The sequence below is a fragment of the Mus pahari genome, chromosome 11 (assembly GCF_900095145.1).
Source record: "Mus pahari chromosome 11, PAHARI_EIJ_v1.1, whole genome shotgun sequence".
In the NCBI taxonomy this organism is placed as follows: Eukaryota; Metazoa; Chordata; class Mammalia; order Rodentia; family Muridae; genus Mus; species Mus pahari.
The window spans coordinates 2,312,403-2,328,656 of NC_034600.1; the positions used below are offsets into that span (position 1 = coordinate 2,312,403).

Sequence of the window (16,254 nt, forward strand, 5' to 3'; positions counted from 1 at the left end):
TGTTTGCCAGGCACTGGCATAGCCTCACAAGAGGCCGCTATATCAGGGTCCCTTCAGCAGAATCTTGCTGGCATGTGCATTAGTATCTGGGTTTGGCGGCTGATGATGGGATGGATCCCCAGATGGGGTAGTCTCTGGATAGAGATCTCAAATGGGATTCTTCCCTCCAGCAACCTCCTCAGACCTGGTCTGCAGATCTTCAGAGCCGTGCAAGGTCTATCCTGCTGCTTGCCTGGACTGGTACCCATAGTTGAAGAGTACTTGTATCTCACTCTTTAATGAGGGGAGGGGGGTTGCTAGCTATGGAATAGTTTCTTCCACAGCACTCATCCACCTCTGAGCTAGGCCAGTCCTTGGATTTTATCTTTATCTATAGTCAGGGAACCTTGAACACAGAACTGATAGTTAGACCCATAACTTGTGATTCTGTCAATGAATAACCAGTTCAGATAACCTTCCTGGGGGATCCAGTGTTGGCTTTTCCTACCACAGGAATCTAGACTCAAAAGTTCTTTGCTGACTATAAATCTGGACTTGAATGATCGTCAGAAGTCGTGAGTGGCGCCTGGTAGCCAGGGATAGTGAAGTGAGAAGGTGAGGAAGGGAGACATGGGCTCCCCAGACATCCCCAAGTATGGGAGAAGAACAATAGCCATGGGGATACAGAAAAGCATGGTTTTGACCACCGGATGCTCCACAATGGGAAAACAATGCTTCCTTGGGGCTCCAGGAAAGGACAATGTCTTAATCAATAGTCTATTGCTTCGAGAGATGTGATGACCATGGTAACTCTTATGAAAGAAGGCATTCAATTGGAGGCTGGCTGACAGGTTCAGAGGTTTAGTCCATTATCATCATGGTGGGGAGCATGGCAGCATGCAGGTAGACATGGTTCTGGAACAGAAGCTGAAAGCTACATCTAAAGGCAGGGAGGGAGACATCACTGTGAGCCTTACATGGGTCTTTGAAACCTCAAAGCCTAAGTCCAGTGAAACACTTCCTCCAAAAAGCCATACCTCTTAATTCTTTCAAACAGAGCCTCTCCCTGATGACTAAACATTCAAAGATATGAGCCCATGGGACCACTTTAAACAACCACATTCAGTGAGTATAAACCCTGAGGAGAGGCTGGTCCAAACTCTGAGCCACATCTGAGATTACCTGGGATACAGCAGTGGCAGTAGCTCCCACTCATACCTGATTGCTAAGAATGGGATCCAGAGTCATACCGGTCTGTGGCCATAAGCAAGCATCCATTAGGTGGAGAGACTGGTATTTATACCCATCTGCCTCCTGGTTCCACTTAGTATCCAGACACAAAGAACACTTGTCCAGCTCTGTCAGCTCTGAACAGATCAGGGTTTGGGTAACCAAGGGAACCTCTACTGACACAGCTAGGCACATCTGGGCCACCAGGACTGTATGTGGGGCAGGCAGCAGTGGCAGCGTACATCAGCCCTAGTAGTATGTCCTTGTGGCCATTCCCTCATGTTTTTCTAAGACCATACACTCCAAATGACAGGTACCGTCAGTTTGAAAATGTCACTCTATCATCATGGTTAAGGGAGAGGAGCAAATTCTAGGTAATAAGAAAAAAAAAAATTAAGGTAGAACGTATTATTGACTCCCCGTCCAATTTTAACTTAGACCTGTCTGACAATTAATTATCACCAAATGAGAAGGAAAATCAAGCCAGAGGAAGGGGATCCGACATATTGACTCGGGATCCTCTGGGGACCTTTGCAAGAGAGTAAGCTGGCATTCTCCCTCCATTTTAGACCTCTGCCAGTTTTGACTGTCTTTGGTGATTTTCTTCACCCCTTTATCATCACATACTCATAGGTCAGTTTCCAGGAGGGTGTGCTGTCTTTGGGGAAACTCACCTGTAATCTCTTGTATCAGTCTTGATTGTGAAAAAAAAAAAAAAAGACAAAGTTATCATTTCCTGAAACAACTGACACAGGTAGTTTTATCTTTTGGGCTATACAACGGAGCAAGTCTCTGGGGATGTGAAGACAGAGCCAAGGTTGATGTGGTGAGTGAATGTCGGAGAGGAGTTCACTATTCACAAACCTAGTACCAACGGGGAGACAGGTGTTCAAATGTCGGCGCCCACAGGGACTCATTGTCTTTCAAACTACCACAAATACTTTGATAGAAAGCAACCCATGGGAAGTCGTGGTTTCTTTGACTTAAAATTCTAAGCTACCATGGGTCATTTAGGGGAGAGTGAAGGCAGAAACTCAAGTAGTCAGTCACATCATATCCATAATCAAAGGTAATAAATATATCCTTCTTGTGATTTTTTAAAAAGGATTTATTTATTATTATTATATCTTAAGTACACTGGAGCTGTCTTCAGACACCCCAGAAAAGGGTGGGGGGTCAGATCTCATTACAGATGGTTGTGAGCCACCATGTGGTTGCTGGGATTTGAACTCAGGACCTTCAGAAGAGCAGTCAGTGCTCTTAACCGCTAAGTTCTCTCTCCAGCCCCGCTTGTGACTTTCTTAACCCTTATACAATTGAAGGCCTACCTTTAAAACTAGCACCACCCTTACTGGTCTGGACCTTCCTATCGCAGCTAACAACCAAGACAGTTCCCCACAGACATGCCCACAGGCTAACCTGGTCTAGAAAATGCTTCACTGAGACTCTCTTCCCTTGTAATGCTGGCTTGTGTCAACTTGACAGTTAAAACCAGCCAGCACAGAACACTTGGACCACTTTCTCTCCGTCCTATAGTAATTATTTTCTATTCCTGTCACTGCGGACTTCCTGTCTTCATAAATAAAACACACTGGAAATATAACATCCAATCCAATTACGACTCCCCCAATTCAATACCTGTATCCCTTTTTCAGTATGCAGGGTGAGGGCTAAAGAAACCAGTGCTGCTTCTGTGAGCTGCTAGGCTTGTCCATTACGCCTCGGCTCCCTAGTGCAATCACGTTCCTGATGCTGTAGCTCACCTCCACAATGGAGATATATTGGATGAGCCAAGTCCAACCTTGAAATCGACTTCCAAGACCCATCACAGGGTGACCATGCTTCCCTTGCTGGCCCTGTGGGACATCTCAGGAGTGCATGACCCTTGTATGTGCCTCACGCCTTTGTTGCAGACTGAATATGGCTCAGTCTTCCTGGTGTACAGAGTTGGGCATGCAGAAGGGGTGGGGAATTGGATCGCGAGGACGGAGTATGAAATGCCTGTCCTGTATAACCCATATCTCAGTGTCGTCTGTGGACTCGTAAATACGCAGTGGTTGACAAAGCAAATGAATCGATGGATGACTACATGGAAAGAGCTAAGCCCAACGAGTATTTGAGTTTCACAGTGACAAACATGGTAATCAATGCATCCTTGGTTTCATTTGCAAACTGTTGCAAAGGTATGTCTGACGATATTCAAAAAGAATTTATAATGTGACTCCTGCAGCCATGACTCCCCACCATTGGTAAATGCCCTCAGACATGTTGATGCTCAAAGTTATTTTTTCTCAATTTTTTTTTTTACAAGAAAACCATTAGACAATTCTTGTTTCATATGATAATTTATTTCAACATTTTGAAAGACATTGGTCTTTATAGACTCAAGATTGATGTTTTTCTTGCAAATAACCTGTCTTTTTAATCAAGAAGACTTCAAGTGAGAAGGGATCTATTTTCTCTTTTCCTTTCCTATTTATATATTCAGTTTTTGTGTTACACACATGCACATACACACCTTATCAATTAAATAGATCAATGTGAAACTATTTCAATATTTTCCATTGTACTATAAGTCACAAGCTTTTCTGTGTTTAAAGCAAATTTCAATCCATCATAGTGTGAGGTTGATATTGCCAATTCTGTTTGGGTATTTAAAATACAATTTCTGTCTTCTCTTTTATTACGTCAATCCATATGTGTCAAGAAGTTTTGTAGGCCTTGGGCATCACTTAAATCAAACTGCATTGTACTCATAAAAAAGAAACTGACTATAAAGAAACCAGTGATAAATGAGAGAAATGAGACGCACTGTGATTTAAATGCTATGTCTTAGGAGAAACATCCTAGAAAAAGCCAGGCAGAGTGAGCTGGACATCGCAGTTGTTGGTCAAGGAAGGACTGGAAAAGTTAACATTTGAGTATGGATCAGGGAGCTTTAGGGATGTGTTTTCATGAGGAGTGTTCCAGCTAGGTTTCCCTGATGTGGCCTGGTTCCATCTCACTGGACCTCCTTCATGCCCCTCCTCCCCACCCATCATTCACAGCTTCATGCCCCTCCTCCCACCCATCACTCACAGCTTTCAAGCTCCTCCTCCCACCCATCACTCACAGCTTCATGACCCTCCTCCCCTGTCCATCATTTACAACTTCATGCCCCCTCCTCCCCTCCTCCACTGTTCATCACTCACAACTTTCATTTACAGATTCTTGGCTTGTTATCCTGTCCCAGCCAGATGATGTGTGTGGAGAATTGGGTGTCCCAGGACTATCCTGCTTACAGGGACTTTGCTAGTCAGAGTGATGGTCCAGTGGGTCCTCTTACAATGCCATCATCTTCTCCCATAGCACAGTCAGCCCCCACTGGTTCTGAGCGAGAGACCAGAGGCATGGCCCGGATGGATGCTCCCACCCCTGTGCAGCCAACTCAGAGGTGTTATTTGAGACAGCTTCTGCAATGCTCGGTATAACCCATCACTTAAATCACATGAACATTTTAAATGAAGCAAACTTCAGTTCACTCTGAGATGTGAGTGGGAAGGATACCAAGTGAAGCGTACCATGTCACCTCCTTGTCACCTGGCTCATCTATTCAAAATGCATTCCCACTCCAGGAGAAGAAATCAAACCTCTAATTCCATTGTCAAAGCTCTATTTTACAAAGGAGGAAGAAGGTAGATGCCACTGCTATTTAATGCCAGCCGTTTACGTTTAGGTTTTAAATAACTGTTAGATTAAATGCTGAACCTCCATGCTCTGAGACCACTCTTTGAGTCCGTCCCCTGCCCCTGCATCTGCTCTACAACACACACTTCCATAAGTGTGACCCCTCTGTGCTTGCTCTGCTAATAACCTGCATCGAGAAGCCACAGCCTGCGTCATGGAAGTTGGTCACCCTTCTTGTTTGAGACAGGATCTGACTATGTAACCTAATCCTCCTGAGTGCTGGCGTTGAGTGTATGCACCCTTACACCCAGAGTTGTTCTACTTTTCTACACTTGCTGTGAGACTTGGGCCCCTCCTAAAGCAGAAACCCCGTGGGGTCCCAGAATACTTAGGTTAAAGCAGGCCCACCACCTCTAGTGCTGATGTAACAACATCCACAATGGTGTCAGGCCCTAGCCCTCATCATTGAGTGACCCTCAGTGTCTCCTGGGAACCCTAAGATTCAGATTAGGGGTCCCAGGAGACAGTGGGACCTGCATGGAGCCACAAGACTCACCTGTTGCGAGCCTTCAGAACTTCACCCTGTAGGATTTGGATGCTCTGTCTGTCTTTCCACGGATTTCCCAGCTCTTTCTGAGATTCTCAAGAACTGGACAAACAGAAGTACAATGAAAAGCAAGAGCCTGTTTCTACCTTAAGTTCTTAGTGCTGAGTGGCATCTGGGCTTCCTTTACGTATGCAAGGTAGTTATCCCACGTAGGTTCTGCCAAGGGCCCAGCCTCCTGTGAAGTGCGGTGTCATTCAGCTGCCATGTCTTACGTCAGCACAGCCAAGCAGCTTCATCAGTGTGAACACAGGAATGTGTAACACTGACGTCCAGCCACCTCTGCGCTGAATGAAGGGAAGAGCTTTCCATCACTGGGAGCTTTCAATGACCTGGTCAAGCACTAGCTATGTGAAGCTAGGACTGTGCTCAGGAGTTGGCCGTGTATCCCAGCAGTCCTGGCACACACGGGGATCTGAATGGAGGGTAAATCACTATGGCTATCTAAAACACAACTTACAGGTTTGTAAACTGAGTCTTGCCTGAAGAAATGAGGGTGTCAGAGTCAGAGTCAAAACCATGTTTGCCGAATGAGACCAGTGTTAAAGACAGATGACAGATGGCTGGGTAAGGTCATAACCATATGATGAATCATAGAAAATACATAATGAGGACAAGTCATGTTGATAAATACACAAACACAACCAGGGTGCTGTATAAATATTGAGTATCTTTAGACTGAGGAGATATGGCTGGGTAATGGAGGAGGCAGGAAATGAAAGGAGAGTCAGTGGCTGATGGTTTACCTCAGGCATCAGAGTCAGGCATGATGAGGGAGGACTTGGGCCGCATCCGACAGCACCATACTGTCACAGTCACATACAGTCCATGCAGGCTACATAACTCACACAGTGACCAACATCAAAAGTTCAGACTTCAAACTAAGGGTGAAGAAAGCAGCCAGCAGAAGGGAGTTCTGAGTGAGAATCAGAAGTTACATCACAGAGGCAGATATAATCAATGTCAGAGCTCGCACAGGAAGAGATAGTCATGGCCGGTCACCAGCCACCTCTTAAAATACTTTCCTCCATCATGGAGAGCCACAGATCAGTGACAACTTTCACTGAGCACAAAAGCAGGAGCCTTAGCCCAGTGCTTTCCTCGCCCATTCCTGACAGGGTCATACACAATCTTGGATTTTGAGAAAGGAAAGGAAAACTTAAACAAATGGAGGTGACAAGAGGAAAAATAGAACTAGGAGTTGTTTGTGCTCCCCCTGCGCCAGGACTTCTCCGGTCAGCTGGGGACACAGACATGTGCAGAGTTCATCCCATTCAAGATCCATGGAACTAAGTAACTCCATACCTCAACGACATGCAGTCATCCACAGAGAGCTGAAATGGTCAGAGAGAACCTGTTTTATGGGGCTCGTTCTGACAGACAAAGCTCATCTCTTGGTGTCTGTGGTCACACATAAACGAATGTCAAAAGTCGGCCTCCAGACAAAGTCAGTTCTGAATGAGCACAGCTCAAAGCAAGAAGACATGAGCTGTCCTTGCACACAGGGAAGGTCACACGTCTCTAATGTCAAGGGTGTGACAGATGCCAGCATCAGAAATGACAAACACATCTTTGAAGACTAAACTGAGATTCAATTTGTCACCAGTGGGCAACAAATATCCATCACCCTGCTTAAGATAAGAGTGGGCAATTCGGACTCTCAGGAAGAAAAAAAAGCAGACAGTGTTAGTTCCCTCTACTTCATGGTTCAAGCACATTTTGCACCAAATATTATTTTGTGTGACTACAGGGTTTCTGTATAAATTATCACAGAAAGAAAGCACATTAAGTTCAAAGTAGAAAAAAAAATTCTGTTAATACATTCAGTTTTATGCTTTGTAGATCAGTTGAAACAAAAAGGTGTTGAGGAGATGGTGGAAGGATGGCAGCGTCTGAACCTGCAGAGCTGAGGAGACATGGACCCTGAAAGGCAGCGAGTCCTTCTTCCACGTCTCCTGCGCTCTAACCTCGCCATGGGAAGCCCAAAGAACAGCCTTCTCCTTTCCTCCCAGGAAGAGAATTTGCAGTTACTCAACAATAGATTCCTCGTTCAGTTACTCCTTGGTTTATTTACTTAGCCCGAGTTGGAGGTACACACAGTTAGGAACTTTTCAGACTATGGTAAACTTACTGCCAGAGAGACAATACTGACCACCTTCTGCCACCTCCCAATGCAGTCATAATTTCCAAAACAGGCATGTGGCTAAATGCATTTTGCAGAAAGCTACTTCATGTGGTTGAATGAAAAATGTCTCTCTCACATGAACCAAATAAAGAGGAGGCATTCATACAAAGGCGTGGTATCAATATGTAAGTAGTTGTTAAGAAGGGTGAGTGACAGAAAAAGCCACACACAGAACAAAACAGGCCAACTCAAGACTTATACTCTAATGAAATATTAATGCCCTAACCTGTCAGGAGTATGGACATCTTAAGACAATTCCATTCTCTATGGGGCAGCTGTTTTGACCACAGGGTGCCAACAGTCTTGAGTCCAAGCATATTGCTATAGGTTACTGCCAGAAATGTGGAAGATCCCTGAGGAATTGCCAATTAATGGCACAGTAGCTATATCAGTTTGAAGTGTAACAGCAGGCCCCTGTACTGTGCAGCTCTCAGGCTTCTGTGTTGTTGTGACATGTGATTATGAAAGAAATGCTTAGGGAATGTCCTCACTACTCATTACAAATTCCTATAAAGCCAGATTGAGTTAAGCATCTGTCAGCAAATGAGTTAGATTCACCCAAATCCAGCCTCTACATCAACTATATATTTAGAGTTTTATAGTATATTGAAAATTCAGGGGGTAAATTATACATAAATATGTACAGAATCCCGACACTGATTTAGGATTATGGTTCTCAAAAATCTATATAATATGAATCATGGCATATATTTGTGCTGTTTCCTCCTCTAATGTACATATCCATATCAACACTCTTGGGCCATTCTGAATTCAAGAGTGAACATAAAGGAGTTTATGATGGAATAATGGGAACCTATGTTCAGACACATACAGTATCAAAAAGACCCTAGTGAATAGATGTCAAAGTTGCTTTGAAAAACGGAATGTGGGAGAGATTCACAAAGGAAAGATTATAAATAAGTAAATGTACTATGTCCCCTAAAGGAAAGTGGGAACTAGTGTTTCAGTCATATCGATTAATGGGTGAGTCCTTAAGACAATTTTTTTAAACTCATTGATTCAGTGACAACATAATAAACACAAGGACACTTGACCTTACCAGCAAGCAGTAACACTGTAAAATATGTTTTGTTATTTTTCTTTGAAGTCACAGAAGAGATATCAGGGTGTTGGGAACCAGGAATAAGGTCAAGGAATCAGAAGAAAATACCCAAGGTTAGCCCCCACTTTGCTGACTTTCTTCCTTCTGAGAAAAACTGCTGGTGTGTATGTACAGGGGTCGGGAGGGGGGAGACCAAGGATCATAGCAGTGGCTTAGGCATCCCTGTAGGTTCAGGCCATGCTTCCAGGGGGGGCAAGAGGAATTCTATCTTCTAAGATGGGAACCCGAAGAGATAACCGTGGAGAATCCCTTGAAGCCATTCCAGTTTATACAGAGGGGAACCGAGCTTTAGGTAATCATCGTCCCTGGATAAAATCTGGAATTACTGTCTCTTCAGGCTATTTGCCAGAAGCAGTTGGAGATACTCTTTGAAAGATGACATTCACTTAGTGATCAAATTATTTCTGGGTTATTTACTATCAATTTCCAGCACTCAATCATAGGCAACCATGCAGAGAAAGGGGGAAAACAACACATTGTAAAAGTGACAGGCAATGGAATCAGACTCAGGGGACTGGGGTAACAGAGCTGTGTGGCTTGGAAATGAGAGTAAATATGCTCAGCGTGTTTAGAAATGAAGAGGTAAGACCGAGCACTTCCATTTAAAAAGTGAGACTACAGAACAGCTTCGAAGGAATTCTGATCTGCAAAACAATGGAAGTGGGAGCCAAATAGGTGTGCTTTGTTGGAAGAGACACAGATGAATTAAAATTATAAACTGGAAAACAGAAGTGAAGAAATGCCCAGGAACATGATTAGGAATGTTGGCAAACACAGGGTGCAGGGTAGATGTTAGTGTTGAGATGTAAAATGCCTTGCACAGGCTCACATGTTTGGATATTTGGTCCCTAGATTCTATGCTCATTTGAGAGACTGCAGAATCACTAGGAAGCAGAGGGCTAGGTGGAGCAAATGAATTACCTAGGTGGTACTGGTTTTGAAGGTATAAAGGGGCCATGAAGAGCAGTTGAGATCTGGCACTGTGAGAGGACATGAAAGGCCATTGATAAAGATGCAACCTCAGTTGCAATTGATGCCCTAGGTCATGCAAAGAAGTTGAAGCTTAACACCATGAAGAGACAATGAGAGGTTATTGGTGAAGCCTAGTTGCAGCAGAAGACCCTAGTATATTGGCGATGCCAGTACGTGGGCTGATCACCCAGAACTGTAGCAGCAGTGGAGTGGAGTTCACCAGAGCTTAGAGTGCTACAGAGGGCAGAGTTGGAGATGGGCCTTTTGGAGGAGCCTAGAAAATCATTGCTATAAAAAGCTGTAAAGATTAGGTTGCCCTGGAGACCCCAAAGTGTTTGAGATGCCAGAGCTGTGGGCTATCTGCTGAGGAAAGCTGCTAACAGGGAGTGGAACCAGCCCAGGAGAAAGATGTTTGTTACAGTCAGCAAAGATCTGAAGACTGCTCTGACATTAGACATGGAGATTCAGAGTTTGGAGTTTGCCCAGCTGGTTTTGTCTTGCTTTGGAGATTACAGTTAAGTGACTGGATGAATCTCAGGAGAGACTTTGAACTTAGGACTTTTAACATTATTGATACTGCTATAGACTATGAGGACTTCAGAAGTTGGACTAAATATATTTTGCATTATGCTATGTTTAGTTATGGCCCCCATGGACTCGTATGCTTGAACAAGACTATGGAGGCCAGGGAGTAGAATGTGATGGTTTGTATACGCTCAGCTTAGGGAGTGACACTATTAGAAAGTGTGGCCCTGTTGGAGTATGTGTGTCATTCTGGGTGGGGGCGTTAACATCCTCATCATAGCTGCCTGGAAGCCAGTGTTCTGCTAACAGTCTTCAGGTGAAGATGTAGAACTCTCAGTTCCTCCTGTACTATGCCTGCCTGAATGCTACCATGTTCCTGCCCTGATGATAATGGACATAACCTCTGAACCTGTAAGCCAGCCTCAATTAAATGTTGTCCCTTTGAGTTGCTCGATCATGGTGTCTGTTCACAGCAGTAAAACCCTTCTGAGAGAGTTTGTTATTCCTTTTCCTCCTATGGTTCCTATGACTGACAATTCTGCCTTGGAAAATTGGTTCATCTGCCTTTTCCCCACATACACAGGAATTAAAAAATCTGGACATACTCTAAAGATTTCTCCATCTGGAGGAATAGGAATGAATTCACTTACCAAGCTCATCCTGGGCTCTGTAGGATTTTTTTCACCAGAACTGTTCTTGGAACATTTTAGCCTTTCTTCTGGACTCTAGTGTCTCTCAAATGGTGTCAGCTTTCTTCAGCTTGGTAAGGGAATTCATTCCTATCCCTCCAGATGTAGAAATCTTTAGAGCATGTGCAGGTTTTTTAATACTTGTGTATGTTGCAAGTAGGAACCTGTGCAGGCAGGTACCTAGGTAAACTACTCCTATCACAGAAAGTTGAACCTGAGTCTCAGTGTACTTTAAAAACTGGACTCCACCCATGAGAACTACTGAAGGCATATTCCAGACAGTGCACTGATGGCTGAGATGTCTGCATGGTAGACCACTACAAATCAAGTATCCCCATGAAGAATACGTTGACTCAGCCAATGGACCCGTGTCGCTTTGAGTGATAATTAGTAGTTCATAGGCAGTTAGCCTTCTGGTCTTCTGGAGTACTTGGACTTGAGGTAAGTTCAACTATTTCATGGATCAGAGATGACTGAGGACCAAATCAAAGGAGACTAGAGTTTCTCTGCATCTGACAAGCCTTGAGGTCCCCGTTTCACCATCCTCACCATGCCTCTTCTCCAGTGGGGAAGAAGGCTGTCTTAGTTAGGGTTTCCATGGCTGTGTAGAGACACCATGATGTTGGTAACTCTTTAAAGGACAACATTTCACTAGGTCTGGCTTACAGGTTCAGAGGCTCAGTCCAGTATCATCAAGGCAGGAACACGGCAGCATCCAGGCAGGCATGGTGCTGAGAGCTTGACATCGTTATCTGAAGGCTGTTAGGAGAAGAATGGTTTCTAGGTAGCTAGGATGAGGGTCTTAAAGACCATGCCCACATGACACACCTACTCCAACAAGGCCACACCTACTCCAACAAGGCCATACCTCCTAATAGTGCCACTCCCTGGGCCAAGCACATTCAAACCACCACACAAAGATTCTGCCTGGAGAGGAAATATCAGTGAGCTCTGGTCCCAGCAATTTGGACTATAGTAAAGGGAAAAATAGAGACCAATACTGACATGCTCAGATGTCTTCTTTCAGATGAGAGGAGAAGATGCCTCTGGAAGCAGACTTCAAATATCCTGTAGTGTAAGAGGCTGGCCCTCCAGTGGCAATGGCGTTCTCAGTTCTTCTGGCTTACTCTCACCACAGTGTGCTCCTTCATCATGGATGTCTGTCTTGAGTCCCTGCATGAGTCTCCTTTCAAGGGCAATACACTGACTCAGCCAATGGACTTTGAGTGATAATTAGTAGTTCATATGCAGAGTTAACCTTCTGGTCTTCTGGATTCATATCAAGGACTCAGCTGGGCTGGCTGTGACCTGGAGGGGATGCAGCATCTTGTCAGATTGTAATGGTTGGAGCCTAGGCTGACCTGAGAGAGCACTCCAAAGGTCATTCACACTGATACTAAGCAGAGCTCACTGCCCTAAGCCATTGGATGCTGAGCTCACTGCCCTAAGCCATTTCCTTGCATGTGACCATGTTCTAACTGTTACACTCTGAAGTGTCAGTACTATCTTTGGCAGGGGCAAGACTGAGAGTTGTCACTCTGGGCAAACTGTTAAGAGAATTGCTGAATACTGGGAAGGAAATTCCTCTTGCCCCTACTATGACAAAGATGATTTAAAAAAAATTTTTTTAAATACCTGTCTCCATATCCCTGGGTTCTCCTGATTCTTCTCCCATGAGGTTAGTGTCTAACCCAGGGCCTTATGCATGTTGACAAGCCTTTACCACTGGGCTACATTTCCATCCCCAATGCATTTCCTTTCTTTCTTCTCTCTCTCTCTCTCTCTCTCTCTCTCTCTCTCTCTCTCTCTCTCTCTCTCTCTTCTTCCTTTCTGTTTTTAAGGTAATAATTCCATTGCTTTCCCCCTTCTTTTCCTTCCTCCAAAACCTCCCACACACTCCTGCTTGCTCTTTCAAATTCATGTCTTCCATTTAATTAACCACTATTCATATATATATCCATATATGAATAATCCTAAAATCAGAGATACACCTGCTCAGTTTGTACAGTGCTACTTGGATATATATTTTCAGGACTGATCATTTGATATTGGATAGCCAGCTGGTGTGCTCTTCTCGTGAGAAGATATTTCTCCAATACATTTCTTCATATTGGGAGGAAGGCAATGTGGGCCCAGTCTATGAAGCAAAGAACAGCGAGTACATAGAATGCCGTTGTAGCTGCTGTGAGCTAGGCTGCATATGGTGGGGCAGGGTGGACATCTATGATTCTATGATGTGTGTTTTATTTCAGTGAAAAGAAATCAACTGCGAAGAAAGTATTGCAAAAGTTCATTTGCTCAACGCCCTGGGCTACACACACTGATTTCTCCCATGAGGTCATGAACTCTTTCATGGGAATTTGTCTATATGGAAATTTGACTGCCTAATGATGGCTCAAGGAACATTGGATATCAAATGTGATGACTCCCTCCAAGTGAATTCAGCCTTTGTGTCTTGACAGTGACCTTAAAAGGTCAATGTGATGGCACAATCAGGGTTAACCAAATGAAATAACTGGATAACTTTGTTCCTTATTTTGTTCCAACGAAGCAATTGTCTCTCCTGTCTTGATAAGCCAATATTCCAGTAGCTAGAGGGGCTCAGCCTTCTTGTCTCTTGAGTGGAGCTAGAGGATGAAGAGTGCTAATTTTTAAGAAAGAATTGGACACTGAAATGAATTGGCGTTTAGTGTAATCTTTTCTAGGGTGAAGAAAGAAAATATCTTGGAATGCCTGCATGTAATAGAAACTGTCAGTATTCTTTCTCTTCTATCTGCCTCTTGGTTTTCAAGTTACAGCCTGAAGAGTTTGCAAATCAATGCCCTCAATGCTTGATTCATTCAGTGTCCTGTGCAGGACATATTTTCTTGATCATGGACTCTACAAGAGCTAGAGCTACCTCTCTGTCCAGACTGCGCCCGTCTAAGATCAAGATTCTCAACAGACAGCAACATTCAAAACTGCCCTTACTGCAACAGTTTTAATTGGAAACATCAGTCCAACTGCCTATCACACATAAACTGTCACTTAAGGTGAGAGACAGAGTGAGATGTGGGATATTTTGCAATAAACATTTATTTCCATTCCATCTTCAAACAATACCAAAATGAACAGGAACCAGTCCAGTAAGAAAGCTGACTAAACCCAGGAGCAGACTGCTGGGACCTTGAAGCTATTGATTTGATTGCCTTATCAGAGCTGAGGAAGCACACACTTAGATAATCTCAGAGGCCCTTGCAGCCATCACCCAAGGGCTGCCTACTGCTGCTGTTCACCTGGTGACAGAAGATGGAGTCTCCCAAGTGGTGTTAGAGATGCAGAGTGAAGGGTTATGGTGTCACAGAGTCTTTCAGCTGGATTCTAGAGAAATGCTTGTAAAGTCGGACAACTGTAGGGAGGTTCGGTTCCCTACAGAAAGCTCCTAACAGTGTTATACGTAAGGCTGTGAGGGTGGGATCTAAGTTAAAATTAATCACTCAGGATATTGGAGATGCAGAGAAATGAGCAATCTTCTGAGACATGCTAGGGGCACCAAGAAGAACCGTACCCAGGGGAAGAAAGCCATGTGCACAGAGTTGTAAGGGCAGAGCTGCTCAAGCCACCGAAGTTCCCATCACGTCCATCCCTCTCAGTTTCAGTCTTGGTTTTGTCTCACTCATGTCTTTTGGAATGGGTCTTAACAGTTAAGAGATTGCCTTGAGTTTCAATGAAGACTTCAGAATTAGACTTTTGACCAGTGTACAAATAGTAGTTTGGGGATTCTTGTGGTTAGATTAAGTACCTTTTGAATTATAGGATGACCATTTAGAGATTAGGAGCAAAACTGGATACTTGATTCTGAAATGTTCCACATAGGAGCATGTGTTGAATGTTTTTTCCCAACCCAGTAGTGTGAGAGTCTGTGCAGCCTTGAGAGGATAAAGGTCTTTAAGGGTTGGTCTTTGAAAGTTGTAACTGGTGCCTGACTTATGTCATGATCTTTGGGGGTTTTTGTTTGTTTGTTTGTTTGTTTTTTTGTTGTTGTTGTTGTCTTTTTTATTAGGTATTTTCTTCATTTACATTTCAAGTGCTATCCTCTTTCCTAGTTTCCTCTCTGAAAGTCCACTATACCCTCCCCCTGCCTTGCTCCCCAACCCACCCACTCCTGCTTCCTGGTCCTGGCATTCCCCTGTACTGGGGCATATAATCTTCACAAGACCAAGGGCCTCTGCTCCCATTGATGGCCAACTAGGCCATCATCTGCTACATATGCAACTAGAGACACAAGCTCTGGGGGCTACTGGTTAGTTCATATTATTGTTCCTCCTATACGGTTGCAGACCCTTTTAGCTCCTTGGGTACTTTCTCTAGCTCCTTCATTGGGGGCCCTGTGTTCCATCCAATAGATGACTATGAGCATCCACTTCTGTATTTGCCAGGCACTGGCATAGCCCCACAAGAGGTAGCTATATCAGGGTCCTGTCAGCAAAATCTTGCTGACATATGCAATAGCATCTGGGTTTGGTGGTTGTTTATGGGCTGGAAGATCCAGCTCCTGGGCATATACCCAGAAGAAATTCCAACTTATAATAAGGACACATGACCCACTATGTTCATAGCAGCTTCATTTATAATAGCCAGAAGCTGGAAAGAACCCAGATGTCCCTCAACAGAGGAATGGATACAGAAAATGTGGTACATTTACATAATGGAGTACTACTCAGCTATTAAAAACAATGAATTTATGAAATTCTTAGGCAAATGGATGGATCCGGAGGATAGTATCTTGAGTGAGGTAACCCAATCACAAAGAACACACATGATATGCACTCACTGATAAGTGGATGTTATCCCAGAAATTTAGAATACCCAAGATACAATTTGCAAAACACATGAAACTCAAGAAGGAAGACCAAAGTGTGGATACTTCGTTTCTTCTTAGAATGGGGAACAAAATACCCATGGAAGGTGTCATGATCTTTGTACTCCTGGTTTGCCACCATGTGAACAACTTCAACCACAATGAACTGGGATGCTATACCATTCTGGACTGAAACCCTGAGAAACTTTGAATTGAAACTATGTCCCGTGATAAGGTGTTTCTGTCAGCTTTTGATTCCAGGGGAAAGGTTGCTAAGGATATAAGTTCACTTTCATGTTTTCCACAGTGACTGCAAGAGTGACCGACACTAAATGTACCATCAAGAGTCTCAATCCACCTTGTCCTGCTGTATGACATATTCTCTCTTGCTTTTTCTTGCTGTGATATGATACTTTGACCAACACTTTCTTCCATGTCATA

General features: G+C 43.9%; 1 long non-coding RNA gene across 1 annotated transcript in view; it reads left to right on the plus strand.

The window, feature by feature from the left end:
• Positions 1-12,185, plus strand: part of LOC110328752 — a 14,681-nt gene extending 2,496 nt beyond the window's left edge. Inside the window, exons 2-3 of the long non-coding RNA XR_002380880.1 lie at positions 8,773-8,840; positions 12,001-12,185. This is a non-coding gene — a long non-coding RNA (uncharacterized LOC110328752). The remainder of the gene's footprint in view (positions 1-8,772; positions 8,841-12,000) is intronic.
• Positions 12,186-16,254: the final 4,069 nt, after the last annotated feature.